At 44.9% G+C, this 11,092-nt stretch overlaps 1 long non-coding RNA gene across 1 annotated transcript in view; it reads left to right on the top strand.

The window, feature by feature from the left end:
• Positions 1 to 467: 467 nt before the first annotated feature.
• LOC146438060 (uncharacterized) overlaps positions 468 to 11,092 on the top strand; it is a 70,596-nt gene continuing 59,971 nt past the window's right edge. The window contains exon 1 of the long non-coding RNA XR_014852017.1: positions 468 to 543. This is a non-coding gene — a long non-coding RNA (uncharacterized LOC146438060). The remainder of the gene's footprint in view (positions 544 to 11,092) is intronic.

The raw sequence follows: 11,092 nt of genomic DNA, 5'->3' as shown, positions 1-11,092 counted from the left end.
TACCCAAAATGGAAAGACAGAAGGTTTATATCGCTTTCCATTATTATGGGTATGATGAAAGTACCACAGGACCCCATCCCTGATAGAGACTGCTATTGTCTGACACACAAAGCTGAGTAATAAACACAGTCCCCAGGGGAGATTCTCAGCTGGTGTAAATTATCACAGCAATTAATGTGCTATTTTGAAGTATGACAATTTACAACAGATGATAATCTTCCTCCTGGCCTGGAAGAATTACTGATTTTAGCACACGATTTGATAAAGCCAGCTACAATTGCAAACTGCCCTGATTTACATGCTTGGCTAAAAACTGCCTTCTCTGCCACGTTCCTCTGAGTTAAGATGATTAAGTGCAACATTTAGGTTCTCCGTCTTCTTTACAACAGACACCTGTTGAGCACCCTCCTTCCAGGTGCAGCCAGGAGTTTTTAGGCATTGCTCTTCTAGTGAAGAGAATTACCTCAGCCTTGTGAAGGCCACCTGGACCTGCCCTGTTAACCTCAGCCTGCCTGTGCTGTCTTCCTGCCTGGTGTCCTGGAGGTATGTTGCTCTGGTGGTGTGGGGTTTTACAGTTGCTGCCTTAAGGAGTCTCTGGAATGATCTTTGGAAACGAGATGGGAATGCAGGCTTTGAAAAGCAAAACAGCAGGCAAAGGTAGTGTAATTCTGCAGCTGTGTTGTGACCTGAAGGATAAAGAGTGAGGAGGTTAGTGGGAAATCCTTCCTGAGCCCCGTTCTTGTCACGGTAGCTGTCAGCATTGGCTTCTCTTTGCCTCGCAGGGTACACACATCCAGCACCTTTAGTGCACATGAGTATTTATCTGCTATTACTTTTGTTACTCCATTTGGGCTTTGGTGTATGCAGGACACCATCATCACAGAATCACAGAATAAGCTGAAGTGACCCACAGGGATCACTGGTTCCAGCTCCTGGCCCTGATGTACAGGAACATCCACAAGAATCATACCAGGGGTCTGAGAGTGTTGTCCAAACACTTTTTAAACTCAAACAGGCTCCATGCTGTGACCACTTCCCTGGGGAGCCTGTTCCAGTATCCAACCACCCACTTGGTGAATATTCTTTCTCTAATATCTTATTATGATCTCTGCCATTGCTGAAATATTTCTGTCTCTCCAGAAGACCCTTGAGGAGCTCTGCATTATTTAAAGAGGTGCATACAGATTTCCACAACATCTAAAGGAGAAATTTCAGAGTCTGGCTATGGATTTAGGCATCTAAATTATCTAAACTCCTGTCAAGCAAAGTTATTTTTTAATTTCCTTTTACTTTGTAGAGGTTGGGTTGCTGTTGTTTCTTCTATACACATTTGTTTTTAAACCTATGAATTACACTGAAAACTCACACGACTGAGGACCCCTCAGGTGTACTTTACACCTAGCACAAATACACACTAGATTGAATCCTGGCTTGATTTTTTTTTTTTTTTTAAATTTTTTTTTCAAATTTTTTTAGCCTAGAGATGTTCCAGATGCTACTGCTGTTACATGTATGCAATGAAAACAGGATTTCTTTTTTGGATCCTGCAGGATGTAGACATTACTATTATAATAATGGTTATGGTAATTTTCAAGATAGGCGATAAATCTATCGCTTAATCCATCTCTTCCTTAATTAGACAGCAAGCATAACATCACTATCTGGGATAGAAGGAGTCTCAAGTGAGATCAGTGTTTAAAATCTAAAATTCAAATAATCCTTTCCTTTCTGAAGATGGGGTGGAGGGCACTGTTTAAAAATAACAGACTCCAGTGATTTTATATGGTATCCTCTTGTCTTATCAAAAAAACACAGATTCAAATTGAAAAAGCTTTAGTGGTCCTAATGGAGAAAAGTCTTGAGTTTAATCCTACCAGGCATTTAAAAACCATCAGATGATGCAGAGCACAGATTTTAAGAGGCAAAATGAAATACTTAATCTTCATCAGTTAAAAAAAGGCCACTTCAATAACACAGAAGATTATGTAACTTTGAGGAGAGGATTTAAGTGGTTACCACAACCCAACTAAACCAGGACAATGGGAGCTGCAAACAGGAGATGTGAATGGGGGTTTTGGGTCTGACTCTGTGTTAGAGGGGACAGTGTGTGCAAATTCTAGACCTAACTGTGTAAGTTGAGACCCTGGCTCACCCAGGGCCCCCCTTATGCAGGAAAAGTCCAAAATATTTTAATAACTCAAAGGAGCAGGATGAGCCATGCATGTCCCTGAGATGCTGAAGCAAGGGCCAAAGTGGTGTGGGAAGGAGGTTTGGCTGCTCTAGCTCGTATGGGAATGGCTTGCTGGTCACAGTCTGTATTGTGTTTTACTGCCCCCATTTTAATCTGCTAAAAATAGTTCTTTTGGAAAGGTTTTGCAGCTAATTTTATTGGTTCAAGCAGCCGTTCAACTGCTGGCTTAAGAGGTCTCCTGCCCATGAACTGGAGATCTCATAAAGGGCTCTGTGCTCTTGCCTATGGCTTCTGGGTTAGTGTTATTATTACAGTGCACTTGGCATCAAACCTACATGAGCTGCTTTCTCCAAAGACCTTAGAGGTGAGAATAAATTCCAGTTTTTGCAGGAAAAATGAAAAAAAAGTGAGTCAATTGGTTTAAAATTTCATCCAGTGAGAGCTTGCAGGTGATCTGCTAGTGCTGTGTAACTTTTTATTCCATGAACTTCTAACAGAATGTGTTTGAAGCTGGGCTGTGGCTGCAGTTCATCCTTTCCCCTTTTATTTTTTTATTGCTCTAAACTTTTTCTTTCATTTAAAAAAATAAGGTGCTTCCTACACACTAATCTGAATGTTCTCAATGCCTTTGATGTAACAGGTGGCTTTGAGAAGAAAAATGTTTGTATTTAGGGTACTTTTAGCTGATTTGCAACACAACAAGCTGCTTATGTCTGTGGCCTTAAACATGAGTGGCAGGGGCTTGTCACTCATAAAACCTTATCTGATGCAGAAGATTTCCTCCATCTGGAGCTTCTCTGTTCTGCCAACTTTTATTCTACTGTGGAGAAGCTATAAGGATTGGATCATTAATTAATAGTGGTACCCTAAGGATATTGTCTCAAGCCAATGCAGAGCAGAAATAGAGCACTTATTTAGTTTTATTTAGTTATTTCTTTTCCCTGCCTTAAAAGACTGAAAAAAGTCCCCCCTCCCTGCCCCCCCCCCCCAATAAAACCAACTCACCCAAAAAAACCAAACCGCAGGAGCGGGGTTTGTTAGAGTGGCAAAATCTAGACACAGTGAAAGTGCTGCATGTGCTGGAGGATGGGGGAAGAGGGAGGAAAATCCCATCTTGCTTCACTCTCTGTCAGGAGCGTGGTGTGTATGAAACAGCTACAGTAGTTTACAAAGAAAAGCTCTGCAAACAAGGCTGAAAGCAGCATTCACCCCTGCCTCAACAACAGTCCCTGGGATATCCTGTGGCTGGGATGGACAGGGCCACTCAGGGTCAGTCTGTAAAGAATCACTCCTTTGGAGGAGATGTGCAGATTAATACCAGCCATGGGCCTCCCCCCACCAGCCATCTTTTTTCTTTTTCCTTTTTAGTTTTAATTTATATCGGCTTAACTCAGATCAAAATTGGGACCAGTGTGCCAATAAACCCATGACCACTGTCCTGATGGGATATGAATTGGTGGCCTTTTACTTAGACCTGCTTGCATTAATTTCATATACCAACATAATCATCTGGCATTAGCAACCAGATGAGGGTCTTAAAACAGGAAAATTAATGCGACATATCAGAGGTGACATTCACATACAAAATTCCCATAATTTTCTTGACTAGAATTCAGCAATTAGAAAAAAAAATGAGCCCATTATGTGCTGGAAGTCCTTTCAGACTGCAGGACAGCCTTGCAGGCAGGGAGTGCAGCAATAACACGAACCACACTTTGTGTTCAAACAGTACTTGACAGCATTAAATATAACACAGGCTCATCTACCCTTCACGTCTCCATTCAGGTGCCTGACAGTGGTAGCAGTGCTGTTTTGTTATGGATTGAAGTGCATCTTGACTGGCTTTTCTTTGCCCTTCAGAGTGTGCTGGAGAGATCGAGATATCCTTTTTTTTTTTTTTTTTTTTTGTGTACTGAGGGAGCTGAGGCGATTCTCTTAACTCACTTATCTTTCCCATGGGATGGACAGCCAGCTGTGGGGGCTCAGTGTCTCTGTAGTCCTGTCAGGGGCTGAGCTTCCTGCTCTCAGTTCAAGGGCAGCCCTGAGTATTTGGTGAGTGGCAAGGGGCTGTGAGGAGGGGATGAAAAATGAAGGAGCAACAGATCAGCCACACTGGTACTGTTTGACTTTTCACACAATCAGCAGCAGCGTGGAGGGATGCAGGGGTCTATGGCTGTGGGTAATCTATCCTGACAGCAGAGCTGGCAAGCTGTCTTTGCTTAATGGGACCTGGAGATAATTAGATTTAGCACTCAGGGCCAAACTGTGAACTTCTGGAGTGAAGGGGCTGGTAACTGGGATTACTCCCTGTGGTGGGGTTGGGGTGTCTGCCCAGCCAGGAGGTGGCTGGGGTGAAATCCTTGCTACAGTCCCCCTTGCATTCTGCTGAGCATGGGGCAATAAGCCAGATCCACAGCTCCTTCCTCAGGGTGAAATTCCTTTCAGTGTCACCTTATTTTGCTCCATCTCTATTGATTGTTTCCCCCCCACCAATGGTTAATCTCAAAGGAATACTTAAAAAAAGAAATACACTGATACAATTTTTTTTTTCTTTTTTAATTGTAGTCTTATACAGCATTTCAAACCGTTGTTAGGAAATAATAAAAGTTACAGAAGTCAGAGTGAACAGAAAGATGAAACACAATTATGCCAAAATGTAATTTAAAATGCAGATTTGCTGGGGAAACTGCAAGCCCCTAATTGCAGTGTTCTCTCTTATCGAGGCTTCAAAAGCTCTGTGTGCTCCCTTACTCCCTCCAGGAAGGGCCTCAGCCGCGGCTGTGCTGCCACACTCTGACCTCTCCGGTGAAATACGGGTGACCCAAAATAAAACCAAGAGGGAGAGGAGGTGGCTGGGGCACCTGCACCCCCTGGGACTCAGTGGTCTGTGGTGGGTGCCCCAGGAGGGGTGGGAGTGATGCTTTACAGGGAATAGTTTATGAACATGTAGGTCTGGAGAACACCACCCTGCTGCCTGCACCTTCAAGTCTGTAATGCCAAAAAAACCTTAATTGCACTTTGAAAAAAGCTTAGCTGAGAAACTGGAAAATACTGCAGCTATTGAGATGTCTTTTCACAGAACCTGGTTAGTGAAATTTGAAAAAATATACTTGGTTGTTGAGCAAGATGTTTGTAGCTCTAAAAAGTTCTCCTTGGTAGCTGAAATTCCTGGTTGGACTATGTAGCAGACAGCCCCAGCGCGCTCCACACACCACCATGGCCTCCAGGAGGGCACCTCTCACCTCTGGTTGGGTGGCCAGAGGCAGAGGGACCTCTCTGGTGTCCTTGCCCCTGCCTTCATGGGCTGCCACTGCCATGGGTTATGGTAGAAGTTCCAGTCTTTGCCAGCCAGCATGTGGATGTGTGGCGATGCTCTGGTCAATCAAAGAAGTCCTCAAGGACAACACAGAAGCAATTACAGCCCATGGTCTCAGCAGGCTGCCTTTCTGTGAACATCTCTAAGTGCTTTGTAAAGCTGTTTGTGTTTAAACCTTTGCATTAAGTAGCCTCCATGGTTTTACCCCGATTCCTTGCATGGCCTTGGAGGATCTTGGCCAGGCTTTGGGCTCAGCATCTCTCAGTGAATTCAGAAGAACTGGGTTATTTCTAACCAGTTCAGCTGTACTGTGGCTTTTCCCGCTTGTGGTCTGTCTCACTTTCCCTTTAGTTATGCTTAAGGTGTGAGCTTGAGGTGCCTAGAGACTGGTTCCTAGCAGGCAGTGGAGTCATTTCAGAAGCTCTGATTGCTGTGGGAGGGGCTGATGCCTCCATCTCCCCTGCACTTGATGGTGACAGCCACTGGGGTGTCATCGGTCACCCCCTGCCTGCCACAGGACTGTGAGGTTTCAGCACAAGGGGAAACAGCAATCACAGATCTCTGCTGAAGGCACAAACAGTCAGGTGCCTCTGGCCAAAATCACAGAGTCACAGATGGGATTTGCTGGCCATGTACTCACCATGGTTGCAGGACACATTTCCCTTTCCAGCCCCCCTGTGCTGTAGAGTGCTGTACTTTGCCAAAATTTTGGCAATACACTGAGCTGAAGCACATACTTTGTCGTTTCACTGGCAAGGTTTCCCAGAGGCTGGGTCACATCTGGGATGCAGGTAGGATGTCTCTCTGGTGCTTGCCAGAGCCTGAAGCTGTGGTGGGTCTGAGGGTGCTGGGCTGGGAGGTTTTTCTTGTGCTTCTGACCCAGCAGGGTGCTAATGTGAGCAGCAGAAAATCCATGCCAGGGTATCATCTTTTTAATGGTCCTAGATGGCATTTGGGAAGGAGTAGGTAAAAAAGAGGGTGAAGGCAGGCATACAACACTGTTTCTACTTGCACAAGGAGCTCAGGAAATAGTCAGATGCATTGTGCTGGTCCAAATACTCAGAGTCCTGCTCTGTTTTCCATCTTTCCTGTTGCAGCATGAGGTAGTAGAGCCAAATCAGCCCACTTGGTGACTCGTGTTTTAGTTTAAATCCACTTCCATTGATAATACGGGCTCAGATCCTGCGCTGAAATGTCTGAGCTGCATCCTGCCCAGTCAGCATCCAGAGTAGGAGCTGCAAGATAAGGAGTTGTGGGCCCAGATTCTGGGTAGCCATGTGTAAGATCTGCTGCTGCAGTGGCTCCTGATCGCTGCTTAATTTTGCTTATCGTTGCTCTGCCTTTTGCAGATTCTGGCCTGCTTGTTAGGGTTGCATCCTGCACAGCTGCTCTTCAGCCATGGGGGGCTGAGTTTCCTCTGTTATTCCCCATCAAAGGTGCATCTGAGCATGATAAGGACTTCACAGCCTCTATGCTGGCTCTTGTGGGACAGAATTGTCGTGGTTAATTGTCATGGAAATGGGTTTCTCAGGGTAGTTACTGGCTTCTCCTCTGGGCTTGCAGTGGGGGACACCTGTGGCACAGCCAGTCACATGCTTCTTTGGTCTGCCAGGGAGAGGGGACAGGGCAGGCAGGCTGGCACGTGTGTTGCTATCCAAGCTGGTTTGGGTAAAATGACTATTTCTTGGCACACCCAGCGCCGTTTAACTGCGTGAACAGCTTGCTGGCAGGTATGGCGCCAGCTGGAAGCACAGCTACAAATGTAAGCACGAGGAAGAGGCATTCACATAATCTGAGAATCAAAACCTGACTCTTAAAGGCCGGTGTGTTGTTTTTCCTGAGCTGGGATCTTCAATTATTAATGCAGCTTTATGCTGGAAATATGTATTAGATGTGGAAATTTTTGGTGTTACCATTTGTTGTTGACATTTCTGAGTTGGATTTTGCCAATCTCATTGACTTGATCAGCACTTCATTGAAAAATGTCCTGCATTTTCTCTGGAAATACTTGTATAGTGCTACTTACCTTATGGCCTAATGACATGGTTTAATTTGGCATATCATTAATGCTGCTGCTCACAGTGTGTCCTCAAAGCACCGCAGCAGTGTCTCAAGCCCTCACTGTGCCAGGGCTGGCCTGGAGGGTGGCAGCAGCAGTAGTTGGCTTAAGGAGCCTAAAGCAGCAAGTTAAGTTTCAAAATGAGCTTCTGAATGTTATTCCTGCCCCAAACCTGGGTTGGATGTTGTGCCCATTCAAACACAGGCATCACCCCACTCCTGCAAGCTTCTAATGGCTTTCATTCCAAGAGTGTCAGAAATCTAACCACAAGGCACAAACAGTAGTTGAAAAGATGTTTCTAAAGCCAAAATGTGGATCATCCTTAGTTTGTGTAGATGGGTGAAAGCAGCAGGCATTTGCCCTCATGCTAACTGCAATGTGACTTTAAATTTTGGAGCTGGAGGTTGGGTGCTTACACACAGTCAAGGGAGCTGCAGCCAATGGTTGTGGCTTGACAGCAGCAGAGTGAGTGAAATTATTCATTTCCACCTAGCAGAGCCATAATAAAAAACTTCTTGCCTCAGACAGGTGCAGTGCTCACCTGGCTCCTTCTGTGCTGATGGATGGGAAAGTGAATGAGGTTTTACTTGCCTGTGGAAAAAACATTCACAAAGAAAGCCAGCCTGAGCTCAACTCGTTGGAAGGGCTGCCAAGGCCTTTTAAAGCCATTTTTGGGGGTAGGGCAGTAGTGAAGTAATTATTATCTGAACGCATGCATACAGTAAAATGGGTATGTTTTCTAAATGGTCTCTTAAAGCAAAACTGAGTAGTAAGTAGGAATGCTTCCCTGCAGGCTGGCAGAAGGACACAGTTGGTATCACACATTTTAGCAGCTGGCATGTTAATGAGGCCATTTTTATTGAAATGAGCTAAATACTATTAACATTTGTGGACTCCCAACTGATTTCTGAAGCATTTATTGAACTTCAAAAACTGCCTCAAGAATCAATTAAAAATAATTTTTTAGATTTGATAGAAAGAAGACCAAAGGAAATTGTGCCGTCACGTTTATGTTTATCTGAAAAGATCTTACCTTTCTGTCGCTGACTTTAAAGAGTTCCCCCTCTTTTTTTTCCTTTTTTGTGCTCAAAATACCACTGAAAAATATCTCTTTGGAGAAAGTGGGAAGGTAGTTTGTAGTCAAGATGAGTTTTTGTTGGTGTGGGTTCCCTTCTGCACAGGAAGATGGTTGGTGTGCGGTTGAAAATGAATATATGGCTCTTTTATACAGTGGTTGCACTTGGTCAATTTTACCATTGAACTTAAAGTGCATTTAAATTATTAATTAAAATATTTAGAAGTTTTAGAAAGGAAGAAAGCAATGAAGAGGTGTCTGGCTTAACATTGTGGGGGATTGGATGACAAACAGTACTTCCCATTTATCCTTTCGCCAGGCAGATCTGGGGGAAACCCTTGAGCTTTGATATGTTTTGGGAAGCCTGAGCAGTCAATTCTGGGAGCAGTGGGGAGGAGCTGCCCATCCTCACCAGGGCATCTGGTGGTCCAGCACACCCAAGCCCACCATAGCATGGGTAGGTGAGGCCTTGTTGGCTCCTCGGCTGCTCCTCTTGGCTTTGGGAGAGCTGCAACCCGATATTTAAAGGATTGTGACAAGCTCTACTATCTTCAAGGCAGAGTCAATTATTCCTGCTAAGGTGAGGGGCTCGTTGGTAAAGACAAATGTTAAAAAGAAAAATCAAGCCACGTTCTTGAAAGCGACATTAATCTAAGCGGTGTGTCAGCCTGCAGATGCTGCCAGAGTCATTATCCTGAGCTGAAACAACAACCTATGCAATTTTATTTCCCTTGTTTTGTATTTTTTTGTCACAGCAGGGATTCATTGCCTGCAAATACATGTAATGTTCATCAAAGACAGTCAAAGGCTGCCCCAAGCCTTGACAGTGCATTAGGGTGGCAGGAGCCAGGCACAGAGTGGTGGCTGGGGGCACCCCCTGAGTGATTGGCTTGGGGTGTCCTGTGCAGCTGCTTCAGGTGGGGGCAAACTCACCAAAAGGGATGACTGACTGGTGTGTTGAAATAATCTGAGTAAGGATGGCTGGGCCATCGTGTGGACTCCCCCCAGGGACTGCAGGGCTGTAGGTCCTTCCTTGCTGTCAGATGTGCTTTATGGCTGGAGCAGAAAACCTGCTCATCAGCAAGGATCCCAGAAAAGCAAGCTTGTGCACTGAATACTGCTGGAGGGACTGACTTAAAAAAACTGGAGCAGAAATTTTAGTCTATTTCCCAAGTGCATCTTGCCTATTTACTGATGAATCCAGTTTGTGGCAGAAAAATCCTCTTGGCTCCATTTAACAGCTCTGGAGAGGAAGGCAGAGCGTTAGAGTACGATCTCCAGTTACATACCAAAAATACAGGCTGTTAGGTCTGCGAGACCACAGCCTGCCACAAATGAGCAACAGTGCAGCAGCTGAAATGAGCAGCGCTTCTGTTTCTGTACTCCCTCCAAAAAGTTGTAGCATTGCTTCTAATTTTGCCTCATATCTAACCTGAGAACTACTAGCCACTAGGATGATGATTTTTTCATTGGTTTCCTTTGAAAGAAAAATAGACAACAAAATGAACCCTCAAAAGAAGCACAAAGATCCCATTATGAAAGCACAGCCTGTGCAAAAATAAACCAGTAGGCCAAAAAAAAAAAAAAAAAGACTACTTGTTGTATAAATATGCCTAGAAGTGGTTGGATTTTTTTTTTTTTCCTCATTTGACTTGAATCCTTTCCCAAACTTTAAAAATATCCTCATCTGCAGGAAGGATAAAGAAACAAGAAGAAACAGCCTGTCACCCTGGTGCCTTTAATAGTAAACCTGTGCTTCCCCAAGCTGCTAGGCAGTCTCTGAGCCCACACTAAGTTGGTGGGAGCATGGCACACAAGAGAAGGAGACCAGAGCTCATCAGGAGGTGATGGAAGGAGCTCTTCCCACCCTTAAGTGCTGGAGATGAGACATATGCCTGGCAGGGCAGGATGTTGTGGAGGAGCGAAGGTGAGCATCTGTGGTGCAGGCTGGAGCTGTGGCAGCAGCATGGGAGGTGCAGGCTCATCCCACTAGCAGAGCAATGTCCCCCACCTGCTTCCTTCACCCTTCCTTGCTGACAGCATCCCTTGTGTTCTCATGCTTCTGGAGAACAAGCTTGATGCACTCTGCATGGATGTTTCAGGGATCTAGATCATGGCTGACAAAGTCAGCACACTACCGCTGGAGAAATTACTCAATGTACATTTCTTCACTCTTCTGAGTTCCATTTTGTCATATGAAAAGGCATGGATGATGCTGTTGCCTAAGTTAATTGCTAAACACTGATCTTTGTTATTTACCCCTGTGGCAAAATCTGGTTTAGCTGCTCGTTGTCTCTGAGGCTGTACAGTCACCTCAAGCTTCATCTAGGGAAGACTTTGTCCTTTCACCATTATGAAAATCATGGGCTGTTTCTCAGCATGTGAGACAGCCCTCTCAGTCAAGCACATGGCGACTCACCTTCTGTTGGGCACAAACACATCCAAGCAGCC

The sequence above is a fragment of the Lichenostomus cassidix genome, chromosome 4 (assembly GCF_008360975.1).
Source record: "Lichenostomus cassidix isolate B80296 chromosome 4, HeHo_3.0, whole genome shotgun sequence".
Classification (NCBI taxonomy): Eukaryota; Metazoa; Chordata; class Aves; order Passeriformes; family Meliphagidae; genus Lichenostomus; species Lichenostomus cassidix.
Note: the sequence above shows the minus strand (reverse complement) of the source record. Positions and strands in the feature narration are given on the sequence as shown.